This window comes from Pelophylax lessonae (genome assembly GCF_965119305.1).
Source record: "Pelophylax lessonae genome assembly, chromosome: 11".
Taxonomy (NCBI): Eukaryota; Metazoa; Chordata; class Amphibia; order Anura; family Ranidae; genus Pelophylax; species Pelophylax lessonae.
The window spans coordinates 210,175,185-210,197,839 of NC_138778.1; positions in this window are offsets into that span (position 1 = coordinate 210,175,185).

The window sequence follows — 22,655 nt, forward strand, 5'->3', positions numbered from 1 at the left end:
AGTAAAGAAACTCACTAACCAAGGCAAGGTAGTCACATTTCAGGGTGACAGTTGTATCATAACAAAAGGGGATTGCTTGCTTGCAAAGGCTAAAATCATAGATGAACTGTATCAGCTGAACTGCAGTGAAATGGTTAAAATAGCCAAAGAGGATAAACATTCAAACTGCATCCACACTTGGCACAGACGATTGGGGCACAGAAATTCTGATACAATAAATAAAATAGTTGAGAATAACTATGCAAGTGGTATTAAGATTAATCCATGTGATCACATAATGATTTGTACCAGCTGTATTAAAGGAAAAATGGCAAGGACACCTTTTCCCAAGCAGACCAACAGCAAATCCCAAAAACCTCTGGACTTAATACATTCAGATCTTTGTGGTCCAATGAAAACTATGACTCCAGGAAAGAAAAAGTACTTCCTGACCTTCATTGATGATTACTCCAGATATACCACAGTATTTCTACTTCACAATAAGGATGAAGTGCCAAAGAAATTAGAAGAGTATCTCGCTCAAGTAAATAATATTTTTGGCGGAATGCCCAGAGTACTACGAACAGATAATGGCTCAGAATATACAAGTGGTAAAACACAAGCCATTCTCAGGAAGCATGGAATTATGTTCCAGACAACAGTTCCATATAACCCAGAGCAAAATGGAGTTGCAGAGAGAATGAACCGCACACTGTGTGAAAGTGGGAGGAGCATGCTATTTGATGCTGATATGCCAACTACATACTGGGGAGAAGCTATCACAACTGCATGTTATCTTCAAAATCGTTTGCCGAGAAAAGCAACAACAAAAACTCCATATGAACTGTGGAACAAAAGGAACCAGATTTAAGACACATCAGAATTTTTGGAAGTAAAGCCTATGTACACATTCCAAAAGAAAAACGTACAAAATGGGATGCATGTGCAAAAGAAGGTGTACTTGTGGGGTACAGTGAATCTCAAAAAGGATACAGGATTTTACATCAAGACACGAACAAAGTAACAGCCAGCAGAAGTGTGATTATTGATGAAAGTTCTGTGTGCTCAAAGTTTGAACAAACTATTCAAACTGAGAAAGAATCAACATCAGTCACTCAAGAAAATAAGGAAAGTGATACAGAAATAGAAATTACTGCAGAAGAATTAAAACCTGAAACTGAACCAGAAATACCTTCAGTCAGAAAATCAACCAGAATCAATAAAGGTGTTCCAGCTGAACGTTTATCTAACATAGCTCGCAGAGCTGTTCAAACTGAACCAGGTTCATGGAAAGAGATGCAGAAACTGCCAATGCATGAGAAACAAGTATGGAATAAAGCCGCTGATGAAGAAATGACATCACTCAAAGATCTCCAGACATGGACACTTTCAGAGCTACCTCAAGGTAAACATGCCATAGGATGTAAATGGGTTTTTAAAACCAAATGTAACTCTGAAGGGAAAGTCTGTCGGTACAAGGCAAGGCTGGTTGCTAAAGGTTACTCACAGAAGTTCGGTGAGGACTATGATGCTACTTTTGCTCCAGTTGCTAAACAAAGTACTTTCAGAACACTAATGACAGTGGCTGCCATGCGTACAATGATTGTGAAACATCACGATATTAAGACAGCTTTTCTTAATGGTGATATTGAAGAAGAAATTTACATGTCACAGCCAGAAGAATATTTGAAAAAGGGACAAGAGCATCTTGTCTGCAAGTTGAATAAATCTCTTTATGGCCTTAAACAATCAGCTCGAGCATGGAACCTGAAGATTAATCAAGTTCTACTAAATGAAGGATTTACAAGAAGCAAAGCTGATCCATGCCTATATGCTAAACAAGTTGACACTGAGTGGATGTATCTGCTAATTTATGTAGATGACCTGATCATTGCTCACAAAAACAACAATGAAATTGCAAAGTTAACAGGAGTACTCAACAAGCACTTTGAAACTAAAGATCTAGGTGAAGTGACATATTATCTTGGAATTGACATCCAGCGTGAGAAAGATGGAAGTTTCCTGTTGAGTGCAGAAGTGCAAAAATTGAATCTATTCTTCAGCAATTTAACATGACAGAGGCGAAAGGAGCAAGCACACCTATGGATACAGTCTATCCAAAGTTAGAAGGAGAAGATGATCTTCTCACATCCAATGAACAATACAGACAAGCAGTGGGGGCACTTCTCTACATTGCAACCACTACACGTCCAGACATTGCAGCCAGCATGTCTCTTCTTTGCAGGCGAGTTGATAAACCACGTCAAAGAGACTGGAATGCGATCAAAAGAGTTATGAGATATCTGAAACAGACAAAAGACTTAAATTTGAAACTGTCAGCAAGTGGTAGTTTAAACCTCGTAGGATATGTGGACTCCGATTGGGCAGGTGATCACAGCACACGCAAATCCACAAGTGGTTACTTATTAAAATTGGGAGACAGTCCTATATCATGGTCCAGCAAGAAACAGATGTCAGTGGCATTGTCCTCTACAGAAGCTGAATACATATCTGCAGCTTATGCCAGTCAAGAAGTTGTGTGGTTACAGCAATTACTCAAGGATCTTGGAGAAGCAACATCAGAACCTACCGTCTTATTTGAGGACAATCAGGCTTGCATTAAGCTTGCAACAAGTGAGAAAATGAATGGAAGAACCAAGCACATAGATGTCAGACATCATTACATTCATGACTTAGTTGATCAGAAAGTGATTGTACTTGTGTATTGTGAGTCGGAAAAAATGATTGCTGATGCTTTGACAAAGCCACTAGCTAGAACCAAATTTGTGGATCTTAGATCAGAAATGGGATTGACATAGATAGTAGTTGTTGAGTGGGGGTGTTAGCACACAAGGTTTGTATTTAATGAGCAACAACCACTGTATGTCATTGCTGTGTGCCTATTACATTGTATGACCACTAGATGGCAGTGTTACATTTGTGAGTTCATGTTTTTTGTCTATGCCTCAAAAAGGAATAAACGAGTTCCTGCTCCGAACAAAGCAGTGTTCAGTGAAACAACAGACTGTCTGCCTGTACTTTGTTTAGCTCCAAAAGGTTATGTCTAACATACACAGCCATTAATGTCTAAACCGCTTGCAAGAAAAGTGAGTACACTCCTAAGGAAAAATGTAAAAATTGGGCCCAAAGTGTCAATATTTTGTGTGGCCGCCATTATTTTCCAGCACTGCCTTAACCCTCTTGGGCATGGAGTTCACCAGAGCTTCACAGGTTGCCACTGGAGTCCTCTTCTACTCCTCCATGACGACATCACTTTGCTGGTGGACGTTAGAGACCTTGCGCTCCTCCACCTTCTGTTTGAGGATGCCCCACAGATGCTCAATAGGGTTTAGATCTGGAGACATGCTTGGCCAGTCCATCACCTTTACCCTCAGCTTCTTTAGGAAAGCAGTGGTCGTCTTGGAGGTGTGTTTGGGGTCGTTATCATGTTGGAATACTGCCCTGCGGCCCAGTCTCCTAAGGGGGGGATCATGCTCTGCTTCAGTATGTCACAGTACATGTTGGCATTCATGGTTCCCTCAATGAACTGTAGCCCCCCAGTGCCGGCAGCACTTCTGCAGCCCCAGACCATGACACTCCCACCACCATGCTTGACTGTAGGAAAGACACACTTGTCTTTGTACTCCTCACCTGGTTGCCGCCACACACAATTGAACCCATCTGAACCAAATAAGTTTTTCTTGGTCTCTGTAGACCACAGGACATGGTTCCAGTAATCCATGTCCTTAGTCTGCTTGTCTTCAGCAAACTGTTTGTGGGCTTTCTTGTGCATCATCTTTAGAAGAGGCTTCCTTCTGGGACGACAGCCATGCAGACCAATTTGATGCAGTGTGCGGCGTATGGTCTGAGCACTGACAGGCTGATCCCCCACTTCTGGGACGACAGCCATGCAGACCAATTTGAAGCAGTGTGCGGCGTATGGTCTGGGCACTGACAGGCTAACCCCCCACCCCTTCAACCTCTGCAGCAATGCTGGCAGCACTCATACCTCTATTTCCCAAGGACACCCTATGGATATGACGCTGAGCACGTGCACTTAACTCCTTTGGTTGACCATGGTGAGGCCTGTTCTGAGTGGAACCTGTCCTGTTACACCGCTGTATGGTCTTGGCCACCGTGCTGCAGCTCAGTTTCAGGGTCTTGGCAACCTTCTTATAGCCTAGGCCATCTTTATGAAGAGGACAAGAAAAAAACTAGCGCAAATTCTTTTAGACCCAAATCTAGCAGAAATAGCTCTTTAGATAGACCAAATAATCAAAATATGATGCTTTAAAGTCCCAGTGCAAGGTATAATACTTTCTCTATATTTGATGTGGAAAATATACTATGACCTAAATGAAAAAAACTACCAACTAGTTAACCTAGTTTAATAAAGTGCAAAAAATGAAAAAAAAAAAAAATGAAAACAGTCCTGCACGCTGGAAAATGTATGCTAAAGTGCAAAAAGTATGTGTTAAAGTGCAAAAATATATTATGAACTAAAATTATAAAAATGGTTAGTTTCCACTGACCTATATTGTGCAAATAATATATAATGATGTAGTGATAGAACAATTATACTATTCTGAAGTGTAATGTGCAAAAATAGCAGAAGTTCAATAAATGTGCCTAATTGTTGTAAACTAACTGACCACTAGATGGCAGTTTAATAACAGAATAAATTAAAGTGACTGAAGTGCATAACAACTATGAAATAACTTGTATGAAAAATTAATAGATAATTAATATAAGTGACCATCCCTTATGCGGGGAATCGCCTTTTTGGGGACTCCCTGGATGAATTGGTTAAGGGGGTCACTGGGGGCAAGAGCACTCTGCTGCCCCAAGCTCCCAAGGGTAAGTTTTTCCGCGGTAAGCGGGGCCCTTCCTTTAAACCAAATCAGGGGTCCTTTCATGCCTTCAAGGCACAGGACAAGGGCAAATCCTTCAAAGGCCATGGTGGCCAGAAGAAGCCTTGGGCGGGCAAGTCCAAAGCCGCCCACGCTGACGCATCGGCCCAGTCCGCCTCGACCTGAAGGGACGCCCTCACCCGTTCCAGGAGTGGGGGGACGTCTGCACGGTTTTCTCGAACCTTGGCTGCTCCGGATTCGGACAGGTGGGTTCAGGAAATCATTCGATCAGGTTACAAGATCGAATTCCTTTCGCGTCCAGGGGACAGGTTCTTTCCCGCAAATCTTCGTTTGACCCCAGATCGTTTGCAAGATCTTACATGGGCTGTTCAGGATCTCCTCGCACAGGGGGTGATCGTACCGGTGCCGCATCGGGACAGATTTCGGGGGTTTTACTCGAATCTGTTCACTGTGCCCAGAAAGGAGGGCAAGGTACGTCCGATTCTGCACTTGAAGGCTCCGTGCGGGTTCAGAAGTTCCGTATGGAATCCCTCCGTTCAGTGGTTGCGTATTTGCACATCCCCATATTCGAGGGTCATCAGAGGTACCTCCGATTCGCAATCGAGGAGGAACACTATCAGTTTGTGGCGTTACCTTTCGGTCTCGCTTCAGCTCCAAGGGTGTTTACCAAAGTGTTGGCTCCTGTTCTGGCCCTGTTACGGGTGCAGGGAATTGCAGTCTTGGGATACTTGGACGATCTCCTGTTAAGATCGAGTGCCAGCCCGAGTCTGTTGCGCGATCTGTCAACCACGGTTCAGACGCTCCAGGAGTTCGGGTGGACCATCAACGTTCAGAAGTCGACTTTGTTCCCTTCTGTTCAACTCCCTTACTTGGGGATGGTCCTGGATTCCGCCCAAGCAAAAGTCTTTATGCCGGAGGACAAGCTCCGGACTCTACAGGACGAGATCCAGTCCCTCAGGGACAACGAATCCTCATCACTCAGGACCTGCATGCGGTCCCTGGGGTTGATGGTGCCGGCCTTCGAGGCCATACCATTTGCACAGTTCCACACACGATCTCTTCAAGCGGAGATCCTGGCCAGATGGGACGGGCATCCTCATTCTTTGGAAAGGAGGATATCTTTGAGTCACCGAGTCAGAGAGGATCTTCTGTGGTGCCTCCAGTCTCCGGCTCTGATGGAGGGGAAATCCTTCCAGCCATTGTTGTGGACGGTGATCACCACGGACTCCAGCCTGTCGTGCTGGGGTGGCGTTTTGGGCACTCTTCCCAGGGCACTTGGTCGGAGGAGGAATCCTCCCTGCCAATAAACATCTTGGAACTGCGAGCGATCAGACTGTGCTTACTCCATTGGTCGGATCATCTTCGGGGCCGCCCTGTGCGGGTGCAGACAGACAACGCCACTGCGGTGGCTTACATCAATCACCAAGGGGGCACCAGGAGTGCCCGGGCGGCCCAGGAAGTGACCAAAATTCTGTCTTGGGCCGAGACGCAGGCCCTGGCGATTTTGGCAGTTCACATTCCAGGTGTGGAGAATTGGCAGGCCGATTATCTGAGCCGTCAGACGCTGGACCAGGGGGAATGGTCCCTACAGCCGGAGGTGTTTCCGATGCTGTGTGCGCGATGGGAATCCCCGAATGTGGATTTGTTCGCATCTCGGCTGAACAACAAGGTGGGAAGGTTTGTGGCAAGAACGCGCGATCCTCTGGCAGACTCCTCAGACGCGTTGGTAGTGCCTTGGAATCGGTATCACCTGATTTATGCCGTCCCCCTGATTCAGTTGTTGTCCAGGTTCCTTCGCAGGTTGGTCTCGGAACCAAAGTTGGTGATTCTGGTGGCCCCGGACTGGCCGCGCCGGTCTTGGTACATGGAGATCATACAACTGGTTTGTCGAGCCTCCCTGGCGGCTCCCGTTACGAGAAGATCTACTGTCTCAGGGGCCAATCTTCCATCCTGCTTTACAGTCGCTGGCTTTAACGGCATGGCTGTTGAAAGCCAGGTCCTGAGAGATCGGGGTCTCTCGTTGGCGGTCATTCCTACCCTGCTCAAAGTAAGGAAGGCCTCGTCCGGTAAAATCTATTACCGTACCTGGAAGGCTTATTTTTCCTGGTGTGAATCCAGGGGCGTCCATCCTCGCTTTCGGTGGAGAGGGTGTTAGCCTTCCTGCAATCTGGTGTGGATCAGCGTCTTGCGCTGACCACGATTAAGGGTCAGTTGTCTGCACTGGCAATCCTTTTCCAGCGCCCCTTCGCGTCAAACTCTTTGATACGCACCTTTATTCAAGGGGTGCGTCATTTGGCTACTCCTCGGAGAGCGCCTTTGCCTCCTTGGGACTTGAATTTGGTCTTGTCCGTTTTGCAACGTCCTCCCTTTGAGAACATCAGGGAGATTCCTCTGCCTGTGCTGTCACGGATTGTTGCCTTTCTGGTGGAAATCACATCTGCCCGCAGAGTGTCGGAGTTGGCGGCCCTGTCTTGCCGCTCTCCTTACCTGGTTGTTCATGAGGATAAGGTGGTCTTGCGACCTCACCAATCTTTTCTTCATAAGGTGGTATCCGATTTTCAGCTTAACGAGGATATTGTCTTGCCTTCGCTGTGTGCGAATCCTAAGCATCCTAAGGAGTTTGCTTTGCAATCCTTGGATGTAGTCCGGGCGATCAGGGTGTACCTGTCGTCTACTGAATCCTTCCGTAGGTCGTATTCTCTTTTTGTCCTTCTCGACGGCCCTCGGAAGGGTACGGCTGCGTCTGCGGCAACCATTTCAAGATGGATTAGACAGACAATTGTGCAGGCCTACTCGATTAGGGAACGGGTACCGCCCTTCCCTGTCAAGGCGCACTCTACCAGAGCGGTGAGTGCGTCCTGGGCCTTCCGGTATCAAGCTTCAGTGGCCCAGGTGTGCAAGGCAGCGACTTGGTCGTCCATGCACACCTTTTCCAAATTTTACAAACTTGACGTTTTGGCATCGGCAGATGCCTCCTTTGCCGCAAAATGTCCTGTGCGCGGCCGTGCCTTGAGGGGGACATGGCGTTTACCTGTCCCTGTCTGTTGGGGTTGTTTTCCCCTTTGTTGATTTACTTTCCTGGGTTTGTTGCTCCTATTGAGCTTTCTTGTTACCCAGAGTTTACCTTTCTGGTTCAGATAAGGTTCCTTTCTCTGACCTGGGTGCTGCGTTGCCTTTGTGACGGTTGCGCTTCCCACTCCTCATGTCTACACTGCTTTGGGACATCCCGTTGGTGAAGACTATATGAGGGGCGGCGACTGTCAGAGGACGTAAGAGAAAACTGAATTTTTGTAATATCTTACCGTAAAATTCCTTTCTCTGAGTCCTCTGACAGTCGCCGCCCCCGCCCCTCTCTTGTGGGGTTTTTGGACTATCTACTGCTTGCTACCAAACTGAGTTGGAAATGCTGATAGCAGGGGGGTATTGGACCAGTGGGACAGCACCCTACAGGTGTGTCTATGCAAATTGTTTGTGTTTTTAACAAGTCTTATGCCTAGCTTGCTCCTGTGGATAAAATGTCAATACCCATTGGTGAAGACTATATGAGGGGCGGCGACTGTCAGAGGACTCAGAGAAAGGAATTTTACGATAAGATTTTACATAAATTCAGTTTTCTCTCAGCAGGGATCTATCTAAAGATCCCCGCTGAGCAGGCGGATGACAGCTCCGTTTCCACTCTGTGTGCGGAGACGGAGGTGTCAGATCCCCACTGTCCTCTATGGGGGAATCGGATGATAACGGACCGCCTTTCCATTCTCATCTGATCCGCCAGACGGATGGAAAATAGGGTTTTGATCATCCGGATTTGAGGGACAGGATCGGATTGGATGTCAGCAGGCATGTCTCCGCTGACATCCGCTGCCCCATAGGGATGCATGGGGTATCCGATCAGGTTCGCCTGAAAAACTGACAGGCGGATCTGATCGGACCATATGTGTGAAAGGGGCCTTAGGGGTGTACTCACTTTTGTTGCCAGCGGTTTAGACATTATTGGCTGTGTGTTGAGTTATTTTGAGGGGACAGCAAATCTACCCAATTTATACAAGCTGTACACTCACTACTTTACATTGTACAAAGTGTCATTTCTTCAGTGTTGTCACATGAAAAGATAGAATAAAATATTTACAAAAATGTGAGGGGTGTACTCACTTTTGTGAGATACTGTGTGTGTGTATATGTATATACAGTATATGTGTATACATATATATATATATATATATATATATATATACACACTCTCTATATCATCCCGCACATCCATATATCTCTCTTATATACCATCCTATTCATCCATATACCTCTCTTATGTACTATTCTATTCATCCATATATACCTCTCTGGGCAGAGTGGCAATTTTCCCCCGGGCCGATCTGACCCCCCCCCCCCCCAGAAAAGGCCGCTCAGTCTCTCTTCATTAAGGGGTCACTCACTCACTTTCAGTATGCATTGCATTGAAGTGAAGTCACTCACTGACTGGCCGCGGCCGGCGACTGCCCCGGAGGCCTCCTGGTTGCTAGATCACCAGCCGCTTAGCGTCTAGCAACCAGTGATGTCATGGTCTCCAGAGCAGAGGACGAAAGCGAGGCCGAGTGGAGAGAGCAGAGAGGACCCACCAATGCAAAGCGGTCAGCGGAGGGAGGATCTTCCTTCCTCGTCCTCTGCACCGATTACTGGCCCCCACCCACCTCCGGCTCCTCCCTCCATCCATCTTCCAATGTGGGGCCGGCCGATGCAGAAGAGAGGGCCTGGCTGGTAAACTAAAGCTGCAATCCGGAATTGAAGACACTCCGCACTCCGCAGGTGCAGCAGCCAGCAGCAGATCCACTATCCGAAGCACCTCTCCAGTCTCCAGATTCAACCTGCTGCAGTGAGGTGGTCAGGACTCGAGTCGGAGAAGAGCAGTGAGTGCCAAAAAAAAACAAAAGTGTCATGTATGGACATGTGGAGCATATTTCCCTGTACTCTGCTACCCCCTGGCACTGTATACATGTATATTGATGTCTAGCTGTTCCTGGCACTATATACCTGTCTCATACCTGTATTATACAGGTATGAGACAGGTATATAGAGCCAGGAGCAGCTAGACATCAATATACAGGCTGTATACAGTCCAGTTAAAGGTATTGGGTCCCTGAGGTCCCATAGGGCTCCCCCTTGTGTCATGGGAGCGTAAGCTGGCCGCAAAGGAGGAGGTCACATGATTAGATCTCAGCCAGGGTTCATGCTGGGACTTGTAGTCCTTTGCTTTTGGGGGTGTAACCCCCCCAAAAGTGAAGGACTACAGGTCCCAGCATAAGCCCCTCAGAGCTCAGCATTTGTCACACACCCCCGATCCCCCAACTAGTGAAGGACTACAGGACCCACTCTTCCAGCTTAACCACTTCCAGACCACCCACCGCATATATAGTGTTGCAGGTCGTCCTGGCTGCTCAAAATCACATACTGGTGCGTGATTTTGTGCATGGGTTCTAGGGGGCGCGACACAGCGGGAGCCAATCAGCAGGTCACCCGCGATCATGCAGGAGAATGACAGAATGGCGGTCTGCCTTTGTAAACAAGGCAGACGGCTGTTCTGTCACAGGAAGATGGAGATCTGTGTTTCAGCTAAGCGGAAACACAGATCTTTTTTTTTTCTCTAGTACATCCATCCCCCACACAGTAAGAAAGCATTCCCTAGGAGCAAACTTAACCCCTTGATCACCCCTAGTGTTAACCCCTTTCCTGCCATTGTCATTTATACAGTAGCAGTGCATTTTTTAGCACTGATCACTGTATTAGTGTCACTGGTCCCCAAAAAGTGTCACAAAGTGTCAGCTTTGTCCGTCGCAATGTCGCAGTCCCACTAAAAAGCACTGATCGCCGCCATTACTAGTAAAAACAATAAAAAATAAAAAAAATAATCCATAAATGTATCCCATAGTTTGTAGACACAATAAAATTTGCACACACCAATCAATATACACTTATTATTTTTTGTTGTTTTTTTTACCAAAAATATGTAGCAGAATACATACTGATCAAAATTGATCAAAAATTTTATTTTTTATAATTTAATTATGATACCACATTGTATCAAATTTGTCTTGCTATATAATGTGAATATCCGTTTTAAAACCAGGTGGGCATGGATAGTGAGTTGATTCGGTGGTTCAATGGGCCACTTGACTGGACTTGTCCCCCAGGCCTAAGGCTGCCAGCCCTCCCCTACTCTTAGATATCATCCTGTAAATCCATATACCATGTCATAAGTCATTTTTCTTCTTCTCTGACGTGTGCTGATGAGCCTGCACTGATGGGCGCTGAAGAGGCGACACTGAAGAGGCTGCACTGATGGACGCTGATGAGACTGCACTGATGGGCAGCACTGATTGGCACTGATGGGGCTGCACTGATAATCAGGGCACTGACCTTGATTCTCAGTGTAAACAATGTACTTACAGCCTTGCTGTTTATTGGGTCTCCTTTTCTAACACAGTCACGGCATATGAGGAAAGGAAAGATGATAACTGGTAAGTCTGTTTATGTGTAATCAGCTGTCATTGGACATAACAGATCCCATGGTAAAGGGCTGTCGTGACAGGGTGACAGGACCTGTCACAAAGCTTATACAGCTTGAACCCGTATCTGACACGCTTGCTGGGGAGAAACTGCTTGAAAGCAAGGCGGCCAGAAAACCTAATCAGGGGGACTCATCAACGCAGACAACTTGTTGGGGGGTAAACAAGGCTGCAAACCGCTGATTGAAGTGGTTTACGAGGGTCGAATTTTGTGGAGCCGGTTATATCCAGGGTCTCCCCGAGGACGACAGAGTTCATTGTCACTGAAGTGCATGAACTGCAGAATTTGCTCGTATCTCCCCCTGGCCATGGCAGCAGAGAACACGCGCATATGGAGGACTAGGTTAGTGGACCAATATGACCACAGTTCACTCCTTTTAGTTATGCCCATGTTGAGGGATAGGCCCAGAAAAGTTTTAAACTCGGAAACGGTTATAGGTTTCCAGCCGAATGGTCTGGCAAGGGATGAATTTGGATTGGCGGCGATTAATTGACCAGCATATAAATTGCTTTGGTCCATGTGACGAGACCCTTGCTCGCTCTGTCCGCTCTCCCGACACTCCTCTGTTTCTAGTCAGTCAGCTTGCAGATCACAACGTCTGATGGTTCAGTCAACCAAGGATCTGGGATCCGAACTACAGCTATGTGCCATCCGGAATCCATTAGAACACACACCAGGCAGGCTGTATGTAAGTTCAAACAGGAAGACCATTTATTGGAAGAACACAGCACACTTTTATACAGAATTTGGAACATCCTGCCCCCAACAACCGCTTTCCTATTGGTCAATTGTAAAGTACCTGCAGTTCCCATTCAGGTCCCCTCCAGACATGCAAATGAGGGCTCGAAAATTAGTCAATAGTGATTGGTCAGATAGCTTGACCAGGAAATGCAAATGAGGACTTGAAAATGAGTCAACAGGGATTGGTCAGATAGCTTCGACCAATGCAAGGAGACAGAAGCCCCAGGGGGCAACCAATGTACACAATAGTCAGACACAGAACAATGGTTCCCTAACGAGCCCTCAATACACATTACTCTGAGTGTCAATATCTCCCTTAGCAGACAACAGGTGAGGTCATTAGCACACCTTAGACAGTCCGTCTCCTCAGAACTTCCTGGGATGACCATATTAGGAATGCACTTCCTGCTCAGAAACCTCATGAGAAAGGGAACAATTGACCTTGCTGACAAATATGAAGCAATTCAACCTATCACCCATCTGTCCTTAAATACCAGTGATGGTGAACACCATCACAGTCCACAATAGATCTGTAAGAGATCTTCAGTGAAAAACAGCTCGTAGAAGTCTAGGGAATTAAAATTGGCTGTTTTCACCTGAATTCCGGGTTGGGCAGTGAATGGGGGAAGTATGGGCGCTGTAGAATCTGTGGGCTGCCAATTAAGATATGCCGGCGCATCAGGGAGGACACTATGGGCTCTACGGGCCTGTGTTCAAATTCTTGGTGGCTGCGGTCCACAACTTGTGCTAGCCACCGCACCAGCTCTAACTGCACTTATAGGACTCATCACGTCACCAAGTGTTACTGCAGTGCTGGTTTGTCTACGACCAGGGTGTACTAGGCCGCTGGTGCTTGCCAGTTCACCTGACGTTTGAGCGGCACTAGTACCAACACTCTGCTGCATACTAGCACCCTGCGATCTCTGCTCCTCAGCAACTCCAGAACGGGGTCAGGTATGCCTGACCTTAGCAGGGACCCTTCCGTCGTCGGAGCTATCTGTCAGGGAGTCACTGCTCTCTACAGGTTCGTATACTGACCCTGATTCTGCCAATGAGGCTTCCCCTCATCTGACAAGGACAGTATCCTGTAGGCCTCTTCACTAGTGTACCTCCGTTTGGACATTTTAGCCACAACATTTATAGGTACTTAGTGTGATTCACAGGTTAAAAAGCACCTGATTGTCCAGGACTATTTGAAACGCTACAAAAAAAGAACTGCTAGTGCTAGCAGAGATCAGGCCTGACTCTGCTAACGCTGCGATTTTGTGTGTTTTTGGAAGTGACAGTAATCTATTGATTACTGCTCTTGCCTGGGTGGAGTGGGCTGGGCGGAGAGGCAAAGCGCAGGTGCTGGCAGGTGTCTTGGCCGATCCTGCTACTGCTAATGCTGCATTTTGGGAACCCTAAAACTATTGGGGATGCTAGTGTGTGTATGTGTGTGTTACTGGTAAGCAAAGGGTTAAATTATATTTCTAACTATGCGGCGGGGATCTGCGCTGTCCTAGACTGACGCTAACTAGCGTTAATGCTAACTAACATCACCTGTGACACTAATAATAGTGATCAGAAAAAAAACTGTACACTATAAAAGTGACACTGTGACAGGGCAATGAAGGGGTTAACTGGGGGTGATCAGGGGGTTCAATCTTTATTGGGGGATAGTGGGTACCCTAAACCTATTTGGGACAGAAACTGTCGCTAACGCTAAATGAAGTCACAAGGCACACTATTACAGAAATCAGCAAAACCACTATATACTGTATATAGTGTGCAACGTGACAGGGGGTGTGTGGGTTAACTGGGGGGTGATCGGGGTGTTAAATATGCCTTGCTAGGTGTGTGTATATGTGCTGTTGGTGTACTCAGTTTTATCCTCTCTTCTCTCACGTTGGAATCCAAAAAAGACTCCAGGAGGGAAGGGAGGACCTTTTCCTGTGCCTGTGTTTACATTACACAGGTCGGTTCTGTCATTGGTCAGATCCGATCACCAGGTCCAGGCCAAATATCATCATTGGTTTGGACCTGATGACTTATCAGTTCTATACCGAATCAGACCATCGCGGGGACCGAGGGCATGCGGGAGGGCGCCCCATAGCCCCGTAGACCTACGTCGCTTTTCCTGCATGAGCCACCCTGCCGCAGGAAAAAGGCGGCAGGTGGTCAGGAACTGGTTAAAGTAAGGTGCGCATGGGCAGCCAATCAGCAAAATAAGAAAAAATATACAATGTTTCAGCAATTTGTATTGGATTTATGTTGGATACATTTGCAAATATATCTGAAGCTGCACTGCCACGTCAAGGCCCCTCTGCAAAGTGCAGTCCCTAACTCTACTCTACTGTCATTTCCAAATTGTGATATACAAAGTAAAAAAAACATTCAGAGTCTAAACTAGTTCAATAATTTCATTCAAAACAGAGGTTTTTGTTACATATATTTGCAATCATATGTAATAATTCCTTCCATTACAGGCTGTTCAAAACCTGTCTGAGAAAAATACCAGCCTCCAACCTCCCCTTATAGCTGGTCCAACACACACCTGAAAAAATACCTTCCTCCAACCTCCCCTCATTGCCAGTCCAACAAACGCCTAAAAAAAAAAACACCGACCTCCAACCTCCCCTCATAGCCGGTCCAACACATGCCTGAAAAATACCAGCCTCCAACCTCTCCTCGTAGCCGGTCCAACACATCCCAGAAGAAATACTAGCCTCCATCTTCCCTTATAGCCGGTCAAACACACCTGAAAAAAATAACGGCCTCCAACCTCCCCTTATAGCTGGGGGAAAAAAGTACTGGCCTCCAACCTCCCCTATAGCCAGTCCAACACACGCCTAAAAAAATACCGGCCTCCAACCTCCCCTCATAGCCGGTCCAACACACACCTTTAAAAAAGAAGTACCGGCCTCCAATCTCCCTTTATAGCCAGTCCAACACACACACATGAAAAGAAAAAGTACCGGCTTCCAACCTCCCCTCCCCTCATAGCTGGTCCAACACATGCCTGAAAAATACCGGCCTTTTTGGACATTTTTCTGTTTTTGTAGCATGGTGCCCTTTCACATTATAAAAATGCTGTTCTGGATTTGTCTTCTCGGCAGTAACCTCCTGCACCTCCTGTTGAATATCTTCTGTCCGCCATTGTTTTGCCATAGCCAATACATCATCAGAAGAGAAAGCATGGTTTTTGTATCAAGGATTCAAAAGACTTGCAAGCACAACATTTTTAATCTCTTCATGCTTCTGAAAACATATATCAACCAAAGCTCTTTGGCTTGACAGACCATCATTTGAAAGTTGGAGGGTGTTGTGTGTCATGACACTGAAGTCTGACATATCAGCAAGCCTCATTCCTTTCTGCATGTTTGCTCCATTGTCTCGAAGAAGCACAAGCATCACTCAGTCGTTGTTGATTCCCCAGTCTTCAAGCATGCCTAGAAACATTTCTCTACTGTGCTCAGTGTGGGATCCGTGCATCACTTTTGTATCCAACACCAATTGGCTTTTTGTCCATCCGCTGTCAATGAAGTGGCATGTAAGAATCGTTAATGACTCGCCTGACTTTTTGTCCTGACCAGCAGTCAGTCGTGAATGAGAGTGAGTTGCCAGCATTCTCTGGTTGCAGCATAGCCTTTTACTTTCTCAACGACCTTTTGTTGAATCTTTCGCAGCATTTTGGTTCGATAATACTTCTCACTCTTCAGTGTGTAGCTTGGCTCAAGTATGGACATCAACCACTTAAATCCTGAGTCAGACACCATTGTAAATGGCTGGTTATCAGTGACAATCATCTCTGTGATTACTCTGTCCAGCAGTTGGGATCTTCCATCTAAATCTAGACAGTGACACCTGTTTTTTTTCATAAACATATCTGTTATTGACGCCTGGCAGTGTGGGTGGCTTGCTGGCACCCTGTTGTGGGATGTCTGGCTGCTGTCACCCTGTTGTGGGTCAGTGGCTGACGCCTGGCAGTTTGGGTGGCTTGCTGGTAGCCTGTTGTGGGTCGGTGGCTGACACCTAGCAGTGTGGGTGGCTTGTTGGCACCCTGCTGTGGGTCGGTGGCTGACACCTGGCAGTGTGGGTGGCTTGCTGGCACCCTGTTTTGGGGTGGCTGGCTGCTGTCACACTGTTGTGGGTCGGTGGCTGATGCCTGGAAGTGTGGGTGACTTGCTGGCACCCTGTTGTGGCTGGCTGGCTTGCTGGAACACTTTGGTGGGTGGCTTGCCTGGTGTCACCCTGTTGTGGGTGGCTGGCTTGCTGGAACACTGTCGTGGGTCACTGACTGGCTTGCTGGAACAATGTGGTGGGTGACTGGCTTGGTGTCACCCTTTGGTGGGTTTCTGGCTTGCTGGAACACTGTGGTGGGTGGCTGACTTGGTGTCACCCTGTTGTCAGTGGCTTGCTTGCTGAAGCACTGTAGTGGGTGGCTGGCTTGGGGTCACCCTGTTGTGGATGGCTTGCTTATTGGAACACTGTGGTGGGTGGCTGGCTTGGTGTCACCCTGTTGTGGGTGGCTTGCTTGCTGGAACAATGTGGTGGGTGGCTAGCTTGGGGTCACCCTGTTGTAGGTGGCTTGCTTGCTGGAACACTGTGGTGGGTGGCTGGCTTGGTGTCACCCTGTTGTGGGTGGCTTGCTTGCTGGAACACTGGTGGGTGGGTGGCTGGCTTAGTCACCCTGTTGCGGCTGGCTGGCTTGCTGGAACACTGTGGTGGTTGGCTAGCTTGGTGTCACCCTGTTATGGGTGGCTGGCTTGCTGGAACACTGTGGTGGGTGGCTGGCTGGCTTGCTGGAACACTGTGATGGGTGGCTGGCTTGGTATCACCCTGTTGTGGGTGTCTGGCTTGCTGGAACACTGTGGTGGCTGGCTGGCTTGCTTGAACACTGTGGTGGGTGGCTAGCTGGCTTGCTGGAACACTGTGGTGGGTGGGTGGCTGGCTTGCTGGAACACTGTGGTGGGTGGCTTGCTTGCTGGAACATTGTGGTCGGTGGCTGGCTTGGTGTCACCCTGTTGTGGGTGGCTTGCTTGCTAGAACACTGTGATGGGTGGCTGACTTGGTGTCACCCTGTTGTGGGTGGCTTGCTTGCTGGAACACTGTGGTGGGTGGCTGGACTGGTGTCACCCTGTTGTGGGTGGCTTGCTTGCTGGAACACTGTGGTAGGTGGCTGGCTTGGTGTCACCCTGTTGTGGATGGCTGGCTTGCTGGAACACTGTGGTTGGTGGGTGGCTGGCTTGTTGTCACCCTGTTGTGGGTGGCTTGCTTGCTGGAACATTGTGGTGGGTGGCTGGCTTGGTGTCACCCTGTTGTGGATGGCTGGCTTGGTGTCACCCTGTTGTCGGTGGCTTGCTTCCTGGAACATTGTGGTAGGTGGCTGGCTGGATTGCTTGCTGGAACGCTGTGGTGGGTGGGTGGCTTGGTGTCACCCTGTTGTGGGTGGCTTGCTTGCTGGAACGCTGTGGTTGGTGGCTGGCTTGTTGTCACCCTGTTGTGGGTGGCTTGCTTGCTGGAAAACTGTGGTAGGTGGCTGGCTTGGTGTCACCCTGTTGGGGGTGGCTGACTTGCTTGCTGGAACACTGTGGTGGGTGGCTGACTTGTCACCCTGTTGTGGGTGGCTTGCTTGCTGGGACACTGTGGTGGGTGGCTGGCTTGTTGTCACCCTGTTGTCTGTGGCTTGCTTGCTGGAACACTGTAGTAGGTGGCTGGCTTGGTGTCACCCTGTTGGGGGTGGCTGGCTTGCTTGCTGGAACACTGTGGTGGGTGACTGGCTTGGTATCACCGTTGTGGGTGGGTGGCTTGCTTGCTGGAACACTGTGGTGGGTGGCTGATTTGTTGTCACCCTGTTGTGGGTGGCTTGCTTGCTGGGACACTGTGGTGGGTGGGTGGCTGGCTTGGTGTCACCCTGTTGTGGGTGGCTTGCTGGAACACTGTGGTGGGTGGCTGGCTTGGTGTCGCCCTGTTGTGGGCGGCTGGCTTGCTGGAGCACTGCGGTGGGTGTAGAGATATGCCGGTTTTCGGTAATGCGATATATCGCAGTATCACATACACACGGTATCATTATTGTGGTTATTTTTAAAATACCATGTTTTTCTGCTCTCCAAGTCTGCCTTTAGAATTGATTATTTTCAGTGAACTGGATGACTCGTTCACTCACTCATTCAATAGAGACAGGTCTGGTAATATGATCCTAGAGTGAGCTTAGCTTAGTTTAGCTTAGAGAGAGAGAGAGAGAGATCACCTGAGGGGCGGAGTCTAAGTACTAACTGGTGTTTACCAGAGCTCCTGATGGTGGAGATGGGTTTTGCTGCGTGTTAGTACCAGGTCGCTGTCCTCAGGATTCCCCCCCCCCCCCCCCACTAGGAGGTAAGCAAGCCAGGGTCCAGTAGCATATATAGCATATATAGAAGGTGTAAACAGGGCCGTAGTTGGTAAACAAGCTCAGTGAGAATAGTCTTTGATAGACACAGCAAAGGTCCCAGGTTCAAGTTCAGGCCCTGACACCTAGTTTAAAATGTCTTCCAACATTTTGGCCATCTTCACTCCCAAAAAAGCTGCACCTGTCCCATTTAAGTGCATTCCATCAATGCCATAGTGATGGTAGTTGACTGAAAAGTCAGCCCAGTTCTCCATGAAGCCAAACCCCTCCTCCCTGCACCAGATCCTCAGCCACTTATTAAGCTCCTTAAGCTCCTGTTGCCTCTCTGGTGTGGCTCGAGGTACAGGCAGTATTTCTGAAAATACTGCCTTGGAGATCCTTTTCTTCAATATAGCTCCTAAGTCCCTGAAATCACTTTTTATGGCGTTCCATCTTCCTCTAACTTTGTCGTTAGTACCAATATGTACCATGACAGCTGGGTCCTCCCCAGCGCCATCCAACAATCTGTCCATGCAGTCTACAATGTCCCGAACCCGAGAGCCCGGTAAACAACATACTGTTCGGCGAGAACGATCTTTGTGACAGATTGCCCTCTCTGTTCCTCTAATAATAGAATCCCCTACCACAAGTATCTGCCTATTCTTTCCTGTATCCTTGCCCCCATCTTCACTGGGGGAGTTGTTCCCAAGGTTCCTCTGGTATTTTGGTGGAGCCTCAACTTGAATTTCTTCCAGCTTTTTGGTCATCTTCTCTCCCAATAGAGCAGCACCCTGCTCATTTAAGTGCAGCCCATCTCTGGTATAGAGCCAGAAACGGTATGAAAAGTCAGCCCAGTTATCCAGAAACCCAAATCCTTCCTCCCTGCACCAGTTCCTCAGCCACTTGTTAAGTGCTGCAAGCTCTTGCTGCCTCTCTGGTGTGGCTCCAGGTATGGGCAGAATTTCTGAAAATACGGCCTTGGAGGTCCTTTTCTTCAGTATAGTCCCTAAGTCTCTGAAATCATTTTGTAGGGCATTCCATCTTCCTCTAACTTTGTCGTTAGTACCAATATGTACCATGACAGCTGGGTCCTCCCCAGCTCCATCCAACAATCTGTCCATGCAATCCACAATGTCCTGAACATGAGCGCCTGTTAAACAACATACTGTTCGGCGATAACGATCTTTGTGACAGATTGCCCTCTCTATCCTTCTTATGATTTCGTCCCCTACCACAAGTATCTGCCGATCCTTTCTTGTAACCGTGGCTCCAACTTCACTGGAGAAGATGTTCCCCTGGCATTTTGGTGGAGTCTCAACATGAACATCACATTCTGGTGGAGTCGCAATGTGAATGTCGCATGCAGGTGAAGTCGCAATGTGAACATCACATTGTGGTAGAGTTTCGATGGGAATGTCACATTCTGCCGGAGTCTCATTGGGAATGTCACATTCTGCCGGAGTCTCATTGGGAATGTCGCATTCTGCCGAAGTCTCATTGGGAATGTCACATTCTGCTGGAGTCTCATTGGGAATGTCACATTCTGCTGGAGTCTCATTGGGAATGTCGCATTCAGCTGGAGTCTCATTGGGAATGTCGCATTCAGCTGAAGTCTCATTGGGAATGTCGCATTCAGCTGAAGTCTCATTGGGAATGTCGCATTCAGCTGAAGTCTCATTGGGAATGTCGCATTCTGCTGGAGTCTCATTGGGAATGTCGCATTCAGCTGGAGTCTCAACAGGAACCTCACATTCTGTCGGCGTCTCAACAGGAACATCACAATTTGTCGAAGTCTCAGTGGGAATGTCCCAATCTGCTGGAGTGTCAGCAGAAACGTCACAATCTGCTGTAGTCTTAGCCGCAACGTCACATTCTGCCAGAGTCTCGGCGGGAATGTTACATTGTGGAGAATTATCAATGTGAACAACACATTTTGGTGCATTCAACATTTTTTCCAACTTTTTGGCCATTTTCTTTCCTAACAGAGTTGCACCCTGCTCATTTAAGTGAAATCCGTCCCTGCTGTAGAGCAGGTAATAATTAATTGAAAAGTCAGTCCAGTTCTCCATGAAGCCAAAACCCTCCTTCTTGCACCAGTTCTTCAGCCACCTGTTAAGCCCCATAAGCTCCTGCTGTCTCCTTGTTGTGGCTCGAGGTACAGGCAGTATTTCTGAAAATACTACCTTGGAGGTCCTTTTCTTCAATATAGCCCCTAAGGCCCTGAAATCATTTTGTAGAATGCTCCATCTTCTTCTGATGTTGTCGTTGGTGCCAATATGTACCATGACAGCTGGGTCCTCCCCAGCCTCATCCAACAATTTGTCCATCTGTTCTGCAATGTCCCGAACCCGTGCATTCGGGAAAAAACATACTGTTCGTTGATCACAGTCTTTCTGACAGATTGCTCTCTCTGTCCCTTTAATAACTGAATCCCCTACCACCAGTATCTGCCTCTCTATTTTTGTAAGCTTGCTCCCATCTTCACTGGAGAAGGTGATCCCATGGCTCCCCTGGTATTTTGGTGCATTCTCAACATGAACGTCACATTGTGCTGTAGTCTCAACATGAACATCACATTGTGCTACAGTCTTAACGTGAACATCACATTCTGGTGGTGTTTCAAAGGGAATGTCACATTCTGGTAAAATCTCAATGTGAATGTGACATTCTGGTGGATTCTTTTCGTGAACCTCATATTCAGGAGAAGTCTCAGTGTGAACCTCACATTCTGGAGGTGTCTCAGTGTAAATGTCACATTGTTTTGGAGTTTCAATGTGGACATCACATTCTTCCGGAGTGTCAGCGGGAACATCACATTCTTCCGGAGTATATGAGGGAACATCACATTCTGTTGGAGTCTCAGCGGGAGCGTCACATTCTGGAGGAGACTCATTGTGATGATGAAATTCGGGAGACGTCTCATTGTGAACTTCACATTCTGGAGGAGTACCATTGTGAACTTCACATTCTGGAGCACTCTCAATGTCAACGTCATATTGTGATGAAGTTTCAACATAAACGTCTCTTTCTGCTGTAGTCTCAACGGGAACGTAACATTCTGGTGATGTCACAACAGGAATGTCACATTCAGCCTGAGTCTCAGTAGGACTATCACATTCTTCCTGAGTCTCAGCAGGAACATCACATTCTGGAGGAGACTCATTGTGATGATGAATTTCTGGAGAGGTCTTAATGTGAAAGTCACATTCTTGATTAGTCTCATTGTGAACATCACATTCTGGAGGAGTACCATTGTGAATGTCACATTCTGGAGCAGTCTCAATGTGAACTTCATATTGTGATGAAGTTTCAACATGAACGTCTCTTTCTTCTGCAGTCTCATGGGGAACGTCACATTCTGGTGATGTCACAACAGGAATGTCACATTCTGCCTGAGTCTCAGTGGGAATGCCACATTCTGCTGAAGTCTCAACAGGAACGTCACATTCGTCTGCAGTCTTAATGTGTACATCACATTTTGGTTGGCCCTCAATGTGGATGTCACGTTGTTGCTCACTGGGGAAGGCCTGCTGCGTGGGATCCGTCTGCAATAAAATTCTGCCTTCATCTGCAATAGAAAAGAAGAATTAGATTTAGCACATTCATCTACATTTTATATATATTTTCTTCATAAAACATCAAATTATACAGAGAATAATTCAGTGCAAGGAACAATAAATAAACCCAACATGACAGGGATACAGGGATGACTACTGTTGGCCTTCGTATAAAAATGCTGGTTGCCTGGGAGTTATGCCAACCCACTAAATTTCAATGACTCAGGAAGCTGGTAACAAGTATTTTTAGTGGTGTGGTGATGCGCTTTCATGTTTAAATGAGTGGGTGGGTCACAAAAGAAGTTGCAAAAGGAGGTATTGGTGTCACTTGCTTGGCTTTGCATTGTGGTAGGGGCTTGTGAATCATCAGACCAGCTAAGCAGATGCTTTGTTAACTGTCAGTTTTGCCCAGAAAGCTTGTCATTTCTCAGCCCTTAGATCAGACAGGAGATGGGTCACTTGCTATGGGGGTCATACACCAGCTGATAGGTTTGCATTGGCCGGGAGAGAAAACAAGTGACTAATGTAGTAGGAATAGTAATGTATGGTTTCCTATATTCTTATCATTGTTTTAAAGATATTCATGCTGTTCCTTCAATT